Below are 20790 nucleotides of genomic sequence, written 5' to 3' on the forward strand. Positions count from 1 at the left end.
TGAGGAAATATCTGGAGTAGAATCCCCTGCCCCGCCTGCAGGGAGGCACCTCCTCGATAGCACCCACGCTCAACAGAGCCTGCACCTCCTGTATGAGGACTTGCTCGTGAGAGGGGTCCCTGAAGAGGGACGGGGAAGGTGGGTGGCAGGGGGGGGGGCCAAAGAAACTGTAGGCGGTAGCCGTGCTGGATGGTGCTGAGGACCCAGCTGTCCGATGTTATAGCAGACCACGCCGGAAGGAAGCGGGCAAGGCGATTGGAAAACAAAAGGGATGGATCCTGGGGGGAGAGTGATGGGCCGTCCTCGGGCGTCCCGTCAAAAGGCCGGCTTTTGGGCTTGCGGAGCCTTGGACGAGTTCTGCGCCTGGTTGCGCCGCCCCCCTGACGGTCTACGGCGGAAGGGGGCCGTTCGGCGGTTGTTAAACGGCCGAGACCTGGCCTGGTTGAAGGGACGGTAGGGCTGTTGGCGGAACGAACGCCTCTGCGTGGCCGGCGTGTGCATACCCAGAGTTCGTATCGCAACCCTCCCATCCTTTAGGGACTGGATTCTGGCATCCGTTTTCTCAGAAAACAGCCCCTGCGTGTCAAACGGGAGGTCCTGGAGGGTGTACTGGACCTCAGGTGGGAGGGTGGAAGATTGTAGCCACGCAATGCGGCGCATCGTCACCCCGGATGCTACCGTTCGAGCCCCTGAGTCTGCTGCGTCTACGGCCGCTTTGATCAGTGTTCTGGAGGCTAACTTGCCCTCCTCCAGCAGCGCTGAGAATTCAGGGCGGGATTCCTGAGGGGTTAGCTCCGTGAACTTCGCAAGGCACCCCAAGATATTAAAAGTGTATCTGGATAAGAGGGCCATCTGGTTGGCGATACGGAGTTGGAGGCCTCCCGCCAAATAGATTTTACGCCCTAATAAGTCCATGCGCTGGGCGTCCTTCGCCTTCGGCGCAGCGGCAGGTTGACCGTGTCGTTCGCGGTCATTGACCGATTGGACCACCAGCGAGTCCGGGGTGGGGTGGACGTACAAGTATTCGTAGCCCTGGGGCGGGACGGAATACTTCCTTTCGACGCCTCGCGCCGTGGGGGCAACGGAGGAGGGCGACTGCCAGATAGTGGCACTGTTCTTCTGAATGGTGCAAATAAACGGGAGCGCCACTCTGACAGGGGCGTCATCTCCCACAACGTCCGTAATCGGGTCCTCGACTACTTGCACCTCCTCTATGGGCAAGTTAATGGCCTTTGCCACCCTTCGGAGAAGGTCCTGGTGTGCCCTGAGGTCAATGGGCGGGGGCCCTGATGGCGAGGCCCCCGCTACCGCCTCATCGGGAGAGGATGACGAGGAGTGGCCCGGCAGCACCTCCTCCTGTTGGTGCTCGCCCACCTGGCGATCTGGCGGCAGCGAGTCCTGGCCCAAAGAAGGGCCGTGGGCGGCGGCTTGCGTCGGTGGGGACGGGGGGGCTCGACTGACGGTGGCCACCGGTACCGATGGTGCCGAGCCCGGCTGCCTGGGTGGCAGGGGAGGCCCCTGTTCATATTGCGCCCAGGGCACCCAATGTCCCCAATACTGGGGTCCATGATCCGGGGGAACGGAACCGGCTCTGAAATCCACCGCACTGCCTTGGGGTGAGGCTACAGAGGGTTCCCTGGAGGGCCAGGGTGGAGCCGTGGCGGTGCCTGGGCGGGCGTCCAGCGCCGGCGTGAGACGATCCTCCGGTGCCGAGGGTCGGTGCCGGGCGTCTCGGGGGTCCAGTGGCGAGCGGGACCTGTGCTGCGCACGGTGCCGGGAGCCGGATCTCCGGTGCCGGGAGCCAGATCTACGGCGTCGGGAGCTGGATCTCCGGTGCCGAGAAGGGGAGCGGCGGCGGCGGGAGCTCGACCGGCGGTGCCGGGAACCGGACCTCGAGCGGGATCTGCGGCGCCTCGAACGGCTGCGCGAGTCCCGATGTCCGCGGTGCCTGGACGCGGACCTGCTGCGGTGCCGGTGACTTCGTGACCGGGACCTGGAGCGCCGCCGGGAGTACGACCGGCCCCGCGATGGAGAGCGGTGCCGGGACTGCGACCGGTGCCAGGACGCTGAGCGGCGTCGCGATGGCGATTTACGGCGGGATGGGGAGCGGTGCCTCGGTGACCTTCGCCGGGAGATAGACCGGGATCGAGACCGGATTCTGGAGCCGCGGTCGCCACGGTCGCCCGGAGATGAGGGGCGCACCATCGCTGGCTTGCCGAGGGACTTGAATGTCCGCACCGGTGGTGCCGGCGGCTGATATGACGGGGCCGTCGCCTCGATCAGCTCTCTTGCCGTCGCGAACGCCTCCGGCGTCGACGGGATCCTCAGCTCCTCCTCGGTGGGCACCGGGGAGCTGGGCGGAACCGGACTCGACGGGCCAGGCGGCGCCGGAGTCAACGGTGCGGTGCACTTAGCGTGCACTGCCTCAGCCTGCACCGTTTTCGTCGGAGGCGGCTGGGCTGACGGCTTTCGCTGCTGTTTTGCGGCGGCCGTCTTCAGCGCCTTGTGCTTCCTCCCCGGGGAGAGGGAGCGGTGCCGGGTCTTTGGTGCCGGCTCGGTGCCGGAGCAGCTCGGTGCAGCCGGAGCGCTGCTCGTCGAGGCGGTTTTCGGTGCCGCTGGAGCTGGCGCCGGAGGTTGGAGCGCAGACTCCATCAGTAAGTGCTTCAGCCTAGAGTCTCTCTCTTTCCTCGTACGAGGCTTAAAGGCTATGCAAATAGAGCACTTATCTGGCCGATGCGACTCTCCGAGGCAGCGGAGGCAAGAGTCGTGCGGGTCGCTAACCGGCATAGGCCGCTGGCAAGCCGCACAGGGCTTGAAACCCGGTGCTCCGGGCATAAGCCCGCACCGGGGCGGAAGAAGAGGGGCAAACCCTCTAATTCCGTAACTATTAACACTATTAACACTAAATATATATACAACTACAACAAGAACTGAACTAACTACTAAAACTATCTACACTAGAACTATGGAGAAACACTAGGGTTGTGGAGGTAAGGGAGCACTCCACTGTTCCAACTGGCCGTCACGGGCGGGAAGAAGGAACTGAGGAGCGGACGGGCCGGCTGAGGTATATAAGGGGCGCCATAACGGCGCCACTCCAGGGGGCGCCAGCCGGCCCACCGGAGTTGCTAGGGTAAAAATGTTCCGGAGAGCCGTGCACGCGCGGCGCGCACACCTACATGGAATGCATAGGAGCAATCACTCGAAGAAGAATACGCTTGTTGCCATTTTCTGGACAGGGTACTGAGGCACAGAGAGACGAAAGGGCTTACTTAACGTCACCCCATAAGGCAGTATAGAGCATAAATAGAGTGCGGGTCTCCTGCTTCTCAGTCCAGTGCCTTATTGACCAGACCACGGTGTCTGCTTAATGGCTTATTCTCCTTACATAAACACTTCATTGGGCTACTCACATGTATAGGGATTACTTGTGTGAACAAGAGTTTGCAGGGTAAGGGAATTAATTTAATTAGATGGACTGTATTGTACCCATCACCCCAGTTAAAGGAGTGCATTTTTCTTTAGATACTACATTGAATCCACCAATGGTGGATTTTGAATGTTCGATTATACTGGTTTTAGGGATAAGCCTAGTTTCCTGGCAATCACCGATTTAATGAATTACTGGGGCTGCAATTTGCTCTGCAACTCCCTGAAATTTGCCTTCCCATCTGAATTTGCATGAACTTGGCAACTATAATCAGTAGGAAACCATCACCGTTCCCTCATAAATCTCATTCATTTACAAAGAGGGTGAAGTCTTCATTCTGCCAACACTCAGGGCATAGCCTCAAAGTGACAGGTTCTACAGTGTGTATATTTCTTTCATTAGTGCACTCCCTGCTCTTGTTCCTTTTAACTAAAGGCTACATGGAGGGCAACATATGGCTTGTGTTTGAAGAAGCAGTAATTGAAATGTAAAAATCATAGAACATAAGTAGCCAGGTGTCTGCTTTTAATAATATTTTATTAATGGGATAAAACTGCATAAAACAGTTAATTGAACATGAAGCAAGCTATTTTTAGCTATGACAGAGTAAGGCTTAGGGATTTTTGTACAAAAAAATTCAGATGCCATTCTTAGAAATCTTAATTGTCAATGACTTGTGCTCTGACACTTATGCTTGTTTTATATTATTTGCACAAAAAGAATGCAGAAGTCAGTGGTGTAGTAATGAAGTCCTCTTGCTCAATTAATGCAGAACAGTTTTGCTTGTGCTGTATTTGATAGAAAAGAATTCAAGCCAAAAAGGAGGCAGGGACTGAAAAAACAGATATAAAATGTCCCATCTTTAAAAATAAAATCACTAACTCAAAGGCCCATGTGTAAACTTAAGGAGGTTTATATTTATCTGACACATGCAGTTGATACTAAAAACTAGCATCTATTCTGTAAGCACTGTTAGCAAAGTTATCTTTTTTAATAACTGTTTAACTCTAGCATTCATAATGTGCTAGGCACCATGTAAACACACAAGACTGCATAGTTTCTCTTCTGAAGAGTTTATGGTAGTCTGTTCTGTTACACAGCCCTTTAAAAATGACATGTAAATTTCCCTAGCATTACTTGGTACAACACTTTCCCATGGCAAGTAACTATATCATAACTGAAACCACTATACAATTCAATACTCCTTTCTTGACAAAAACCATTTAACAATGCATGACATTACACTCTACAGAGTCCAAATACTTCCCAGGGTCCTAATTCAGCAAGTCCTCTGTATGTAGCAAGCCCTTAACCACCTGATTAATTTTAAACTCTAATTCCCATGGGCTGTAGTGGGCCTTAAGCACATGCTTTATGTGGAGCATGTGCTTAAGTACTATGCTGCACCTCGATGGAGTTAAGCCCCTGCTTAAGTGTTTTGCTCAATTGTGGCCCCCTAGTAGTAAGACTCCACTATAAAACTGAGCTGGGTAAGTTACTGTATATCATGCAGTTGTAGTGGGCCTGAAACATAAGCCCACATGTCAGAGGCCTCAGCTAAAGTAGTCAAAACTTTGCTGATATAAAGCAAAGTTAAGCTGTAAGCAAGAGGCAGGCCTTGCTCACAGACTCTGGCAAGAACAGGACTAATACTGCAAAAACACACTCCTAAGTGGTGCTAGGCATAAGAATACATATACAGACATTCCAGAAAGGTGGTACCAAAACACCTTGATACCAAACACATTCCCCAAAGATAACAGGCACACACTGACCCATCATAAAAATGAGATCAGGACAACAGATAAAAATGTACAAGGTGATGGGTGGTAACTGGCTACATAAGAGTAGCAGTACGTAACTTGTTTGTATTAATGTATAAAAAGATATCTCAGCGAGAGAGTGTCTTTGGCTGGCTGAGGGGATAACGGAAAGTCCCACCATTTTATAAGCTAGTTCATTGCAACGGGCATACATGTGTTAGTGTACCTATAACCATTGAGCCAGAACATTAGGACCGTGCTTCGTTAACAATAAACCTGACCAAGTTCCTTTGCTACCAACCAAGTTTGTGGATTTATTGGGCCGTTCGATTGGAGCCTGCTGTACAGGCCATTTGGCCAGAGTCAGTACAGCATGCAGAAAGAACACACGCACAGCCAAACATCTGGCCACAGCAGTCACAAGAAAAAATACTTGTAATAACCATCAGTGGACAACTAGAAACTCCCGTGTGGCACCTAGCTCCCATTTAAAATCAATAGTAAAATCCTCTTTGACCTCAAAGGCCCATAAAGAGATGAAATCTGGGCACATACTGTTGTGGAAAAAGTGAAACACTACCTTAATACATCCAAGGCAGAATCTGCATGCAGAAGCCTTATTGTCAAGAATTGCATGGAATTTGAGCCTTTTGCACTGTGCAACCAAGCCTCCCCCTCTTACAGATGTATCCCACTTACCCTTGTTTATTTTATTGTAAAGAGCTTAGGGCTAATTATCCTCTCTACTGGAATTACCCACAAAGAGGAAAGGAAACCCCATGGAGGCTATTCTTGTAGAATGTGCCTGGCAGTACTCACTTTTGGGGATAGATAGTGAAAACCACACAACCAGTGGATCCCAGGAATTTGGGGTCTTATATAACTGAACACAGAGGGCTTGTGTCTCTGAACTGGTTCCCTGCCCTTATGCTCCCTGGGACTGCCCCTTTCTCTGAATCCTCTGTAAACCTCCTAAGGAAGCAGGACAGAGACAAAAATAAGGTACATTCCTAAATGTGCATCAACATGCCATCTGTTTACCTAACTTCTAACATGCACCTTGGCCCTGAAGTCGGATCAATAGGGGTGAAGCTGTTGCATGGTTCTATATGCATATTGGGGGGGGGGGAAGTTTCACATACACAGATCCTCTTGCAGGGATGGGATCAATATATACTGGTAAATAACTATATGATTTCTTTATGTATATGTGCCTAGTCTTGTAATATAGAGAATCCGGACATTCATTTCTCACAAACACTCCACTGCATGTCAGAAGGGAACTTAGACTCACAAGAGATAAATTATCTGGAGGCTTTTAGCTTTGATAATTTGTGTAGTGGAGGAGATAATAAAAATGTTGGCATTCCAAATTGGTTTAGTTTATGAATTTTCTTTTCTTTATGTCTAAGATTGCAAAGTGGTATCACCTAATTTTTCTTTTTCTAACATGTCATCCTAAAGAGAAACTTTTCCAAACAGACCATCAACCTTACCATGAAGCAATGTCTTGCAGAATGTTTTAATTCCCGTGACAAGAAAAGGAAAGGAATTGCAACATCTATATCAAACAGATCTAACAGAAAATTCTATACTTCAATAGTACATTTAGAAGCATTGAATGAAAAAAAGAGAGACCTGATAACTAATAGGAAAGGAGGGAACTATAAAATGTTAGGCAGCCAAATGACTGGCTTGATATATCTGCCTCAAATTTTCTTTGACTTTGCCCAAAAGACATTAGCACTGAACAGGAGAACCACAAACAATGTAATGCTTTCATGCCAAAATGTAAATAGTCTATGTACCATATTGTCTGCAAAGATGCAGAAGAGAATGAATTACATTTTCAATTCTTTGACTGGGTGAGTCAAAAGGAAAATAAACTGCAGCACAACAGTGTTCATCTAAAAAAAGAGTGTGACAGGGTGCTAAGCAGAAAACTGCTTAGCCAACCCTCTGTCACTCCAGCTCCAATTAAGGGAGGTGAATTGGAACTGAGTAGAGCACCTGGCCCTGATTGGGGAAGCTGGAACAGCTGTTAATAATAATATAATATAATAATTGGAGATATACCAATCTCCTAGAACTGGAAGGCACCTTGAAAGGTCATCAAGTCCAGCCCCCTGCCTTCACTAGCAGGGCCAATTTTTGCCCCAGATCCCTAAGTGGCCCCCTCAAGGATTAAACTCGCAACCCGGGGTTTAGCAGGCCAATGCTCAAACCACTGAGCTATCCCTCCTCCCCTATGTTGGTGGTGGCAGTGGCGGTGGCGGTGGGAACACAACCTGTAAATGAAAGCACCAGGTGAGCACTGCACCAAGACCTCTGTGTGACTTTCTCAGCCCAGTGGGGGCAGAAGCCAGGTGGGCCCTTCAGGGACCCTGTTACAGAGAGGTACTAAACCTTTAATAAAGCAGTTGATTCTGATTAGATGAGCCCAAACAAATCTTTGGGTGTAGTTGGGATGGATATGGTAGTTGAATGTTGTATGTTTCATCATGATCCCATTAGAAGCAAGGAAAGAAACAGTTCCTCAGATGTCTCTTGCTTACACTATAAGGCCTTGAAGCAGGTTGCATAGATTTGATTTCCCCCCCTACTCCCCCCAAGTGACACAAACTAGGGCCTCACAGAATCAGAGCTTAGGTGAGCAAACCATTATACCAAACATGACATTTCTGAAAGGTTCCCAGATGGAAGCCTTAACCAAACAGAGTCAACTGAACAATAATCCTGGATTAACAAAAGCTCAGGACTGAATCGGGGGGAGGAGCAAGTACTGCCAAACAAAAGTACATGACACAGGAGGAATTCAGGGAGGCACAATATATGCAAATAAGGGCTGTCAATTAATCCCAGTTAATTCAAGCAATTAACACAAAACAAATTAACTAGAATAAAGTCATGATTATTCACAATTTTAATTGCACTGTTAAACAATAGAATACCTATTTACATTTATAAATATTTTTGGATGTTTCCATATTTTCAAATATATTGATTTCAATTACAACAGAATACAAAGTGTGCAGTGCTCAGTTTATATTTGATTACAAATATTCACACTCTAAAAAACAAAAAATGGATTTTTTTAACATAATTGAACTAAAAAGCAAAACGTAAAACTTTAGAGCCTACAAGTCCACTCACTCCTAATTTTTCTTCAGCCAATTGTTTAAGACAAACAAGTTTGTTTACATTTGTGGAAGATAATGCTGCCTGCTTCTTATTTACAATGTCACCTGAAAGTGAGAAGAGGCATTTACATGGCACTGTTGTAGCCAGCTTTGCAAAGTATTTATGTGCAAGATATTCTGTACATTCATATGCTTCAATCACCATTCCAAAGGGCATGCTTCCATGCTGAATTTAAAATTGGTATTTATTATTGTTTGACAGTGTGATTAAAACTGGGATTAATTGTGACTTTTTAAAATCTTTTGATTGTGATTATTTTTAAAAATAACTTGACAGCCCCAATGCGTGTGCACGCACACATCCTACACACAGAGTAGTTCCTCTTTTTTGTAATGATATAGTTATAAATACCTTGCAATTCCAGCTACAAATGTGCCACGCAAATGCCTGTTCTCACTTTCTGGTGACATTCTAAATAACTCAAGTGTTGCCAGAAGCTTATATAGAGTTCACCTGAGTCTTAGTTAGAGCGAGAGAGAGAGAGAGTCTTTGATCACTAAATCTATACAGTTTACTCAGTCAAAAGCAACATCTTCCCTCCAAATGCTTGTTGAAAAATTTTAGCTGGAATTCATGGAGACTCTTCTTCCTCCTCTGCTGAAATCACGGTTAGCTAATCAGTCCACCAATTAACCATTCAGTTGCGTATATAGTTGTTGTTTTTTTAAAACCTTACAAGAAAAATACAAAATGGAGACTAGCAAAATAAATGACCTTTCCCCATTATCACATTTAAATGAAAGAAAAGTTGGTGAATCATACTAGTTGAGACAATTTAACTAAAACAGTTTGGCTAAAAATATATATATATATATTCAAAGTATACAATTAAAATAAAAATAATTTTCCCCCTTTCTATAAATAACACTGCCAGGGCTTCCCTGTTGGAGGGTTAACAATGCTGCAGAGGTAGTGAAAACAGCCTGCTTTCTGCTCCTGGGCTCAGCTTCTCCCAGCCCGCACATGGCCTTTTGTAAAGCAGCTGCCCTGACTGCATTCCTTCATGCACTGGCACTGGGTTCCTCCAGACCCAGGGGGTGCTCAACCCCTAACTCTGCCCCAGGCCCAGCCCCCACCCCAGTCTGCCTCTTCCCACCCCAGGCTCCACCCCAGCCTATCCCTTCTCCCAAGTCCCCACACCCACCCTGCCTCTTCCCACTCAGTTCCACCCCCTCCCCTGAGCACACCCCATTTCTGCTCCTCCCCTTCACCCCCTCCAGCATGCTGCGAAACAGCTGATCCTGGTGGGTGGGAGGCTCTTGGAGGGAGGGGGAGGCATTGATCGGCAGGGCCGCAGGCAGATGTGAAGCACTGGGGGGTGGGGGAATGGAGGAGAGAGCTGGCTGCCAGTGGGTGTTAAGCCTCAGCTAATGTTTTTCATTGGGGCTCCAGCCCTAGAGCACCTCCAGAGTCAGTGCCTAGGCCCTCATGGAGTCTGAGACCAGCAACAGGGAACCTATTGAGCACACTCAAAACTACCACATCCAATTCCAGGCACTTCTGAGTGTGGAGATCTAGTTGTGCATCTGCCTAGCAACAAGGACTGAGCGAATTCATTCCTACCCACTCCCAAATAGAGCTCTTAAAAAGAGATAGGCACAGGGTTTACACTACCAGATTGTTCAGTCACTTGTTGCTGTATAGGGCCTGCTTAGCTTTCTGGCTTTACATAAAGATTCCCCCTGAGTGTGGCCACTAGTGGTTTATGTATTCAGTGTTTTGGCAACAACCTACTTGTGCAAATCCACCTCCACTTGTTCAACTAAGTGGTGAATCTCCCATCCCTCTAACTCTTAATGTGAAGTGTTATTAACTAACTCCTGGCTGCTGACCCTGAAGATATTCCAGACTCCAGGAAGTGTATGCTGTTAACTTGAAATCCCTCTGCCCAGAGAGAGACTGTGTTCTCCACTTGATCACAGGTGCTCCTTTCTATGAGGGCTTTAGGTTCATATTTTAAGCCCTGTACCAAACAGTTTGTGGACAACCAATGGGCTCCTGCAAGACAATTAAAGTCAATTATTGACATCCCTACTAAACTCAGTTGCAGTCCCCCCCAGCCCCCACACACAAAGTCAATTGGTACAGGCCCTTGCCTCTTTGTGGGACCCCTGCTGCTGTTGGCTTTACTCTTAGAGCTCCGTTTCCTGGGCACCCCAACTCCTCCTCCAGTACTGCTGTGCTATTTGATTATTACCCTTTCCCCACCTTATTTTGTGGCTCTAGACCTCTGCTCTTCTATCCCCTATTCTTAAAGGCACAGCAGCTCAGAGACTGCTTTGATCTTTATTTGCTCCTCCCTCCAGAGAAACAAAGCTATCAGCGCTCCTCCTTGGAACCCTGTTTCTGTTTGTAATTGGGTACAAATATAACTTTCCTACATCATTGTGGGAGGAGGTCTGTATTCAGAGCCCTAGGGGCCACAGATTGGATGCTAGTTTAGTTGAAAAATCAAATGTTTCCTTGAGGATAGGTACCGAACACCTTTACAATATTGCAGCTTTAAGCACAGTGATTCAGAAAATTATGCTAGTAAACTTAAAGGTCTGGATAATTTCTTGTGGAGTGTCATTGATTCCTGTGTATGTAAGTGATTGCGTTCACAAAATTGCTCATGCCTAAACTGAGACAGCTACATGTTGAAAATTTGCCCCTTTATGGCAAGAGACTCAGGATTCAGGAAGCACACCATCCAAGCCTAATGTTTAGTTTATAGTTCAATTAAATGTTTTATCATATTTGAAATGCATTAAAACTGGCACGCACGTAAGTATCAGATAGCACAGCTCTCCACACCACATACTTTTATTTGACTGGCATTGGTTAGAGAAGACGCTCTTGATTATTTTATTTAGATAGAAACACACTTGAAGACCAGATACCACCACTACTCATTACCAAGGAAGATGGCCCAGGGCACTGCTCAATACCCAAGAGTCTCCCTAGTGCAGTTTTCTGGCTGAGAAAACAATGGGTTACATCCAGGAAAAATATGGAGGATAAACCTGAGCCTAGAAACTGTCAACTTGATATCACTATAAATTGTACTGATAAAAACAAACTTTCTTAATTTGATTATGTGTGTTTTCCTTGGTATGCGTATGACTGGATCTGTGTGTGATCCAAGGACCTTTCTCCTCTCAGGCTGTCCTGAAAGGCAGAGTACTCAAAGCAGTCTAGCCTCTACACAGTGCAGAAATGTGCTGACACTTGGAATGGGGTTTTCACCTATTCTTCCATTGTGGGAGACTGTCTCCTCCCAAACAGACGTACCTATGAGTCAGTGACATCTTGGCCATCACAATAAATTCTGTTATAGAGAAGAGTACAACTGGAGCTGGGGAAAGAATTTGTGAAGAACTACTTAATGAGCTAATTTTTGCCTCTTTCTGTGAATTGTCCCCAAGTGAATGGGAACTTTGCCAAATTTTTTGTTCAAAATAATTTGAGTACCCTGTTTTCTGCAGTTTACAGGCAGAATTTCTTCCAGGAGGCCTCTGGTGTGCAAGGGGAGCCAGTCATCTGCTACATTCCTTGAGAAGGAGCAGCTTAGTCCCCTCATGGTACTGGTACCACCAGTTGGTGCAGAAGATGTGGGGCTCTTATGCCCTGTTGCGTGATGTGCACAACACCAAAGGACTAGGTGGCGTGTAGTCCTGTTGCAACCCTGAGCACAGGGATTGCAATTGTTCCTGTCCCTTATGCACATCATGCAGGGGGAGGAAGGCTCCTTGCATCTTTACACCTCATTAACACCCACATAAGGGCCAATCATAATCTGTCCTTAGTCTGGCAAATAATTCTTGCAGATTGCTCATGAACAGTTTGTTAAGTTAGTTTTGTTTTGATTGAGGAAAAATATTTTTGCCCTCAAATATTCTCCAATATTCACTAGCAATGTACAGTTTTCACAAACATTTCTGCTTCTAAATTTGTTCATTAGAATATTTATGGAAAGGGAACACAAGAAGGACATGAACATAGTTGAAACAAAGTTATTTTAAAAAATGAAATGAAGATCTGCAGTTTTTTTGCAGCATGGGCCCAGCTCTTGCTGAGACCCTCTTCTCAGTGTTTAATTTTTTTTTATTATTAGCTGCCTATTATGGAGTTCATGGTTGATGCTGTCTTTACACTTCCTCTTCCCCAAAACTGAGAGGATAATCTCTGCAATGCCAGAGATTAGGCCAGGTGTACACGACACACATATATTGGTATAACTATGTTGCTCATGGGTAGAAAAATCCCACACCTCTGAGCAATGTAGTTATATGGACCAACCTGCCCATGTAAACAGCACTATGTCAATGGAAGAGCTTCTCCTGCTGGCACAGTAGCGTCTTCATGTACAGTGCTACAGCAGCTGAGTGTGAGCTGAGAGAGAGTCCTGAATTTAGACTTGAATCTAGGGTCTGGTCAACACTAGAAAATTAAGCTGGCTTAACTATGTCACTCAGGGGTGGGCAAAATCCACATCCGTGAGATGCATAGTTAAGCCATCCTAAACCCTGCTGTAGACAGTGTAGGGTCAACAAATGAATTCTTCCATTGACCTAGCTACCACCACTCAGGGAGGTGGATTACCTACACCAATGGCAATAGGAGAACCTCTCCCGTAGTGTAGGTAGTGTCTACACAGAAGCACTACAGCAGTGCTATTGCAGCAATGGAGCTGTTCCGTTGTAGCCTTTTAAGTGTAGATATATCCTAGATCTCTTCCATATGGGTGTACTAGCAAAGTTACATGCTACTTTTAAAAGCACTATTTGCAAACAGGAATGTTCCCCTTTGGCCCTAAAGCACTTGCATATAGGCAAAACTCACTCCATCATTAAGACCTTCTGCTTTCCCCCTTCCTCTCCTGACTTGGTCAACATTTCAGCTCCTCCATTCAACTAAGCAGCAATTGGGAGACGGAGTCATGTAGACGCTCCTGAGTGTGAGTCTCATGCAGGACAGCACACCAGGCAACGACAATGCTACTGATCTATCATGATTCTGTTGGCATTTTAAATACAGTAAACATACTAAATGTGACAGTATAGAAGTGAAATAGCTATATATGAATTCTAGCTTCAGGAGGAATCTTGGGACCATTGCTCCTCTAGCTAACATACTGTAGCACATGGTCCATCGAGTGAAGCACTTAGCTTCTTGGAGAATAGGTACTGGACAAAGAGTAAGAAAAATGACATGCAAACATTTTGGCAACTGCTAAGTGGAATTTCCTTTCAACCATGTTCAGCCCCCTTTTCATTAACATTCACGTGAGCAAAGTTTTGTTTTCTCAAGTCTTGTAGAATTCAAATTTTTGGACCCATGACTAAATTGTTTCAGGCAAAAAGCAGAGTCAAACCAAAAATCAGTAAGACATTACTTAGGTGACCAATCACACACCTTTAGCACTGGATTGTGGCAAATATATTTACATAGAACAGTTAAGCGCTCTTTTTTGAGTCATAAATTGAAGGATTTCATAGTCTGTGGGTAATCTGCCAATAGAAGAAAAGGCTAAATTGGCTGAATAAATGGCTCATTCCAAAGTATTTGTCCAGCCTTAGCACTGACTATATTGCTCAAACTTAAGTCCTTGTTATGATGGGGGTATCCACTAGCAATTGTATTTTCCCCATGAAGAGACAGGCAGTTATTGTACAACACAAATGTAAGACATACTGGTAATTTTGCATTTCCTTTGACTGACTCAAACTATTTAGTACAGTAACTCCTCACTTAACGTTGTAGTTATGTTCCTGAAAAATGTGACTTTAAGCAAAACTATGTTAAGCGACTCCAATTTCCCCATAAGAATTAATGTAAATGAGGGGGTTAGGTTCCAGGGTAATTTTTTTTCCCTACCAGACAAAAGACATTGTGTATATATATATATACACACACAATGTGTGTGTGTGTGTGTGTGTGTGTGTACACACACACAGAGTAAGTTTTAAACAATTTAATACTGGTACACAGCGAAGATAATTGTGAAGCTGGGTTGAGGTGGAGGAGTCAGAGAGTGGGATATTTCCCAGGGAATGCCTTACTGCTAAATGATGAACTAGCAATTGGCTGAGCCCTTAAGGGTTAATTCTCACACTCTACAAGGCAGCAGGAATGGAGGGAGGGGAGACAGCATCACAGACAAAGACAGAGACACACACCCTGTGTGTGAGAGAGATGTGCATTTCCACTTTAAGTACAATGCCTTGTTAATTAGATCAGCTTGCTGAGACCACAGCTGCTGCCAGCAAGCTCCCTCCATCCTGAGCCCTGTTGTGTGTCTCCCCTGCTCTATGAAAGATGGGATAAGAAGGGTGCAGGAGCAGGGGGGAGGGGGACACCCTGACATTAGCCCCCACTTCCTCTCCTCCCCACCTAGAGCAAGCAAGAGTCTCGGGGAGCAGCTCCAAGGCAGAGGGCAGGAGCAGCACATGGCAGTTGGGGGAGGGACAGCTGCAATTGCTAGCCTGCTGGGCAGCTGCTGCACAGGGAATTTAGGGGAGCAGGGAGCTGATAGGGGGAGCTGCCGGTCCACCCTGGTTCCAAGCCCCCACCAGCTAGCTGCAAGGGGCTGCTCTTCCTGCAAGCAGTGGACAGCAGGTGGCTGCCAAACAATGTTAGAAGGGAGCATTGCACAACTTTAAACGAGCATGTTCCCTAATTGATCAGCAATGTAACAATTAAACAGGGACAACTTTAAGTGAGGAGTTACTGTACAGATCAAATTTAAATTCTCAGGCCTCTGTTATGCAGGTCAGACTTCCTAGATGATCATAAAGATCACTTCTAAACTTAATTTTATAAATATATTGAATTTCATACTAAGACTACACACTGCCCCGTAGTCAGTGCTATGTTCAAAGGCTAATATAGCTTAGGTCCCCACACAGTCATTTTTGTCCCAGATTTCTTTAACTGATCAGGAAAACATTTTAAAGACTATTATAGCACTGGCACATCTAATGAATCTGAGAAGAATATGCCAGACTGAAGCCTATATTTTCTGGGGAAAGTAATCTGCTTTCCAATTAATGGAGAAAAAAAAATCGAACAAGAGGGAGTCTAAAAAAGTAGAGTCAACTAAAATTACTGATGCATGTGAGTGGGCCAGATCTTCAGCTGGGGTAAATCAAACAGTTCTATTGACATTAATGGAGCTATGCCTGTTTATACCAGTCAAGAATCCAAGTATGTTGAAAAGTGGTGATACAGCTCTCTTTATCCTAATCAGCATCACAGGTAAATAAAATGAGACAAGGAGAACGCAACTGAAAAGAAAAATATTTGTGAACTTTTACAGACTACTAGCCTGAACGCTAATGTAGAACTAAATGAAACAATTTGAGATGAATGGGCAAAACACATAGCTGAAAAGGTATGTATCAAATTCCTCTTGTATACTCCTCTCTCTGGCACTTAGTTCTCTCCACAAAGGGGGCACTAGGTTTATAGCACAGAAGACTAAAAATGGAAAAAGTAAATGGCTAGGGAGGTGGTTATGCTATATTTTCCTTCTTTGACAAGGGAGTATTGTATAACAGGATTTTGCTTAAGTCTCAATTTTATTGTTAAAATAGTTATTCTACATTCAGTATATGAAACAAGAGCTATGTTTTGGGTCTATCATACCTCTCATACTCAGCCTTTTTGCAAATTTTTCAAAAATTAATAAAAATATTTAAAGAGAACTTATGAAAAATACCTTGGCAGTGTACTTTTTTTTGGAAGGGGAAGTGCTCTGGTGGAATCACACTTCTGTATGCTTCCATAATTATATCTTCAAAGCTCCCTCCCACTATAACAGACTAGATATGAAACTAGAAATATAGACACACGTACCTTGAAAACAGTGACCAGATTCTGATTTTAGCAACATCAGAATTGCTCTGGATTTACATGGGTATAGTTAAAAATCACAATATCATCAGAAAAAAATCCATTAGTAAGCCTTGAAGTAGGCATTCTATATATTTTATATCACAGCCTATTGCATTTAAAATGGAATAGAATATCATGCCAGAAGCTGGCTTGGGGAGGACGACGGGTTGGAGGGGGAGGGGAGAAAGGGGGGGGGGAGAGATAGATCACTCAGTTGCCCTGTTCTGTTCATGCCCTCTGAAGCATCCAACTCTTGCACTGTCAGAAGACAGGATACTGGGCTAGATGGACCACTGGTCTGACCTATTATGGCCATTTTTGTGTTATGTTCTTATCATAGTATCTGAGTACTTCTGTAGTATCTAAGCTAGCTGCAAGGCTACAAAGGACCTGCAGATTCTGAAAGGAAAGAAGTTTGGTTTGGTTTGGCATCAGAAAACCACAGCAAACCAAAGTACTGTATCTTAGCCTCTTGGATCTGTAAGACTGGCCTATAAAACTTACTAGAAATTTCACAAGAAAGACTGTTCTTGTATTTCCCTCTTCTACATAGGCTGGAAATACTATGAGAAAAGCCTATCTCATGATAATTTTGGTACTTCCTCCTACAGTCCTGACCAGAGATACTTTAAAAACCTTTTCCACTTTCTCAGGGTTTTTTTTTTTAGTTACTCTTTTGATGAAATGATGGTTTGTTTGGCATGGGCCACATGCTTAATATAGAGCAAGACAGAAAGATAAAATAGCCCTCGCCCCAAACAACTTAGTTTGAAAAACAGACATGGAACCAAATCCAGTTTTTAATTCACCTTATCACAGGCAAAACTCCCACTGAATTCTCAATGGGAATTTTCTGCGAGGAAGGTCTGAAAACCTAAATAAGGACTTAAAGAATTGACCACAGAGAAGGCAAAATCCAATGTGAGAAAATCATTCAGCTACAATATTCTCAAACCTTTTCCAAGCCCCAGAAAAGGTTCTGTCTGGATTTGGGTTGAGTGTTGAATGAAAATGGAATCCATTCTTATGATGTTTGAATTTACCTCTTTTTATAGGCTACTCCAGCAGAATAAAAATATTACAAGCAGGTGTCACTGATTAATGTGTGATGTGTGTATGCATCTGTGGGAGTTCCATTTCCGAGGAAGAACTTCATGCCTACCATATCAAATGTTGTGCATAAGCCCAGCAATAGAAAAATATACATCTCCATGGACAAGAAAATACAATCCATCAGATAAGTATTTTTCTCCCACTCTGCTTTTTATGTAGCTAAGGCACAAAATCATTGATGAGGAATAAGCCACAATTGCAGTGCTAGAGGACTTGATAAGATGTCTCTCATCATCAATATGACAAAAATATGACACGTCTCTTGCATTCATTTTTTCTGAAGCTTCTACAACATAAGGGATGATAGTTGCCTCATTGTTTTATGTGGCATGAATCCAGCTCCAAGGAGAAAAACTACAAGGTTAAAGGGTGAGTAGTTTAAAATTCCAACAAGGAAAACATTATTGCTGAAAAAACAAAGTTCTGGTTTCAAAGTTTTATGAGTGATTTGTTATTATTTGCTCATTAAAATAAGAGGCTAATAGTACTGGGCTTTAACCAGGAATAATTTTGGAACAGTTTGTTTAAGCTTCCTTAAAAAGCTTTGCAGAAGCCCTTCATTTCCTGTAATACCCCTTACTAAAGCAGTTGTCCTCTCCGGAGCAGACTGAACCGTGTAGTGTTTTGTGATATGGCAATAAGGATGATGCCACCAACTCCCTTCAGTTACAAATTTAAGCCCTGATCCTGTTTAAAAAAAAAAAGTCAGGCATATGAATAACTTTACTCATGTGAGTAGTAGACTCCAATAGGTCTACTCACTTACCTTAATGTTTGAGGAACTGGGCCCTAAAGAAGGATTTGAAGTGAGGTCTTCAGAAGTCACATATTGTTATAATCAACCAACCAAAATATTCCAACTCAAAAACTGCATTAACAAAGTTATTATTGATGGCCATTCCTCACTAACACAACCACTGAAAAATATTATAAATCATGAGTCAAGCTTCTTTTCTAAAGTTTGTAAATCACTTCTTTTAGACTCTGTATTTCAAATCAATATACTTCCCTATAAATAAGAATAAAAACTCCCTTCTAACACAGTTTTTTGAGCTGGAATATCATACAATTGTTTGGCACAACAGAATCTGAATGCTACAGGTTTTTGGAGTGGTGGGATATGTCACAGTTCTAAGTGGTGTATTTAACCTGTCTGTTCTATGAATTTATTTGTAGGGTGCTCTCTCTCATCTAGCATGGAGTTGCTGTCTGTGGCAGTGATATGAGAACAATATGTAAATAGCTTCCAAATGGAGTTACTCATTAATGCAGACAGTTCTGAGAGTGAAAGCAAACAGCATTTGGCAGCAAGAACTTTTTTTTTTTTGAGAATGTCATTAAGGAATTCAGACTGCAAACCACAAAGTGATTCATATCTCAGCCGACTAACTGCTCTGCCTCTGTTTCTTTCCTGTCCACTAAGCATAAAAATATCATTTTGGATACATTTCCCTAAATTACTGGTCCTGCTGCTGGCATGCCACCACTTCATCAGAAGGCTCGTGCCAGTTTCTGCCCACTTGGAAGGACTTCTCAGACATCTCTTGTGGAAGCACAGAAGAAGTGAAGTAGGCAAACATGAAGTTAAAATGCTGAACCAATGTAGGTTACTTTCAGTGCAGAAGAAAGGAGAAGGTAGACAAAGTACTACCTAGTTGTGGGATAGTGGTGGAGGATTCATAGCACCTGGCCTTGATTAGCCTGCATCCTCACTACAAATTAGGTGGGCTGCCAGCTTGGGCTGAAGCAAAACCCATGCTCTAGCTTATGTCCTCAGCTGTACCTGCTAACCTGGTTTTAAAGAGCCTTAACCCAGATGAGAGGCTTTTCTGCATGGATAGGAGGTGGTTTAGGGGTAACCCCATGGTTAGAATGTGGGCTAGCTCTTCATTGAAGACAAACTTAGGGAATAAAATAATCATCTTGATACACATTGGTGCCTTTGTTGGCAGTCTCAGCAGAGAGCTCAGGAAACAAATGAGCATGGAGACTAAACTATGCTCAGCAGGTATATTGGAGGGTTGGTGTGGGGAACCTTGCACTGCTACTGCCCTGATCATTCAGCTGTTCAGTGGTTGTGGGGCTTCAGTCTCCACTGCCATCATGCACACCCACCAGTTCAAAACCTCCCCAATTTTAAAGCTAACTCTCTTTTGTTACTTGGCTAAATTTTAATTCAATTAATACTTTGTTTTTTTAAAATCTGTTTTTAATGTAAGGGAAAAAGCTATGACCATGACTGCTTAACTGTTGGTATACTTAACTTCAGATTGCAGAAGTAAATTTGATAAAAAAAAAAATAGTGAATAGAAAGATTCTTAACTTAGGAAGTAACCTTAGCTTTCTGTGGTCTTCACTAGTTAGCATGATATGAAAATGAGTAACATATGATATGATTTTATGTCCTTGTCTGTAGGAAACATATCATAGTTTAAGTGGTTTGGTGGAGAGGTTTTCATATTGAATGTGGTCTTTGTTTAAGAGTGGCAGCTAGGTCTCAGTTTTCTTCATTTTTTCCTAGATCGTACTGTCAAGTAATACTGTGTAACTTGTCTAAAGCAACACATGTTGCCATGGATGACAAATACATGATGTTTGACTAGAATCCATTCCCTTAGCATGAACTTGTATTGTCCAGTGTTGATTAAAACTGGAGACAGAATCCTAAACCACACTTGTATTGCTGTATAAGAACCCGACAGTGCCTCTCAAACCAACACAAAAACATTGCCTAAATGTACTGCTGCTGGAGTTAGCTTAAAAGCAGCCCTGAGACAAGATTTTTCATAATAGCTACCTAAAGTTCAGCTCCCAAGCCCAGATTTAGGGACCTAAATAAGTACCCAGAATTTCAAAACTGTTCTGCACCGTCTAGCTCCCATTGACTTCAGAGGCAGCTGCTGAGTGCTCATCACTTTTGAAAACCAGGCCCCTTTTAAGCACCTGAATAAAAATATGGGAAACTGCCTTTAGGCATCCATTTTAAAACCTTTGGTCTAAGTCAGGGATCGGCAACCTCTGGCACACCAGGGTAAGCACCCTGGCGGGCCGGGCCAGTTTGTTTACCTGCCGCGTCGGCAGGTTTGGCTGATCACGGCTCCCACTGGCTGCAGATCGCCGCTCCAGGGTTGCGGGAAGCCGCGGCCAGTACATCCCTCAGCCTGCGCCACTTCCCGCAGCTCCCATTGGTCTGGGACAGTGAACCGCGGCCAGTGGGAGCGGCAATTGGCCGAACCTGCCAACGCGGCAGATAAACAAACTGGCCCGGCCCGCCAGGGTGCTTCCCTGGCAAGCCGTATGCCAGAGGTTGCCGACCCCTAGTCTAAGTCTTCTGTTGTTCATTTCATCGGACTGCTGTGAAAACAAAGATCTCTGTATAAAGATGCACCTGAGTAGTAGTGCTAG

The 20790-nt window shown here is 44.7% G+C and overlaps 1 long non-coding RNA gene across 1 annotated transcript; it reads left to right on the forward strand.

Moving 5' to 3' along the window:
- The first annotated feature begins 15603 nt into the window (after positions 1–15603).
- On the forward strand, positions 15604–20397 carry LOC120405544. The gene is made up of 3 exons (XR_005598654.1): positions 15604–15769; positions 17328–17754; positions 18562–20397. It is a non-coding gene; the product is annotated as an uncharacterized LOC120405544 (long non-coding RNA).
- Positions 20398–20790: the final 393 nt, after the last annotated feature.

The sequence above is a fragment of the Mauremys reevesii genome, linkage group 5 (assembly GCF_016161935.1).
Source record: "Mauremys reevesii isolate NIE-2019 linkage group 5, ASM1616193v1, whole genome shotgun sequence".
Classification (NCBI taxonomy): Eukaryota; Metazoa; Chordata; order Testudines; family Geoemydidae; genus Mauremys; species Mauremys reevesii.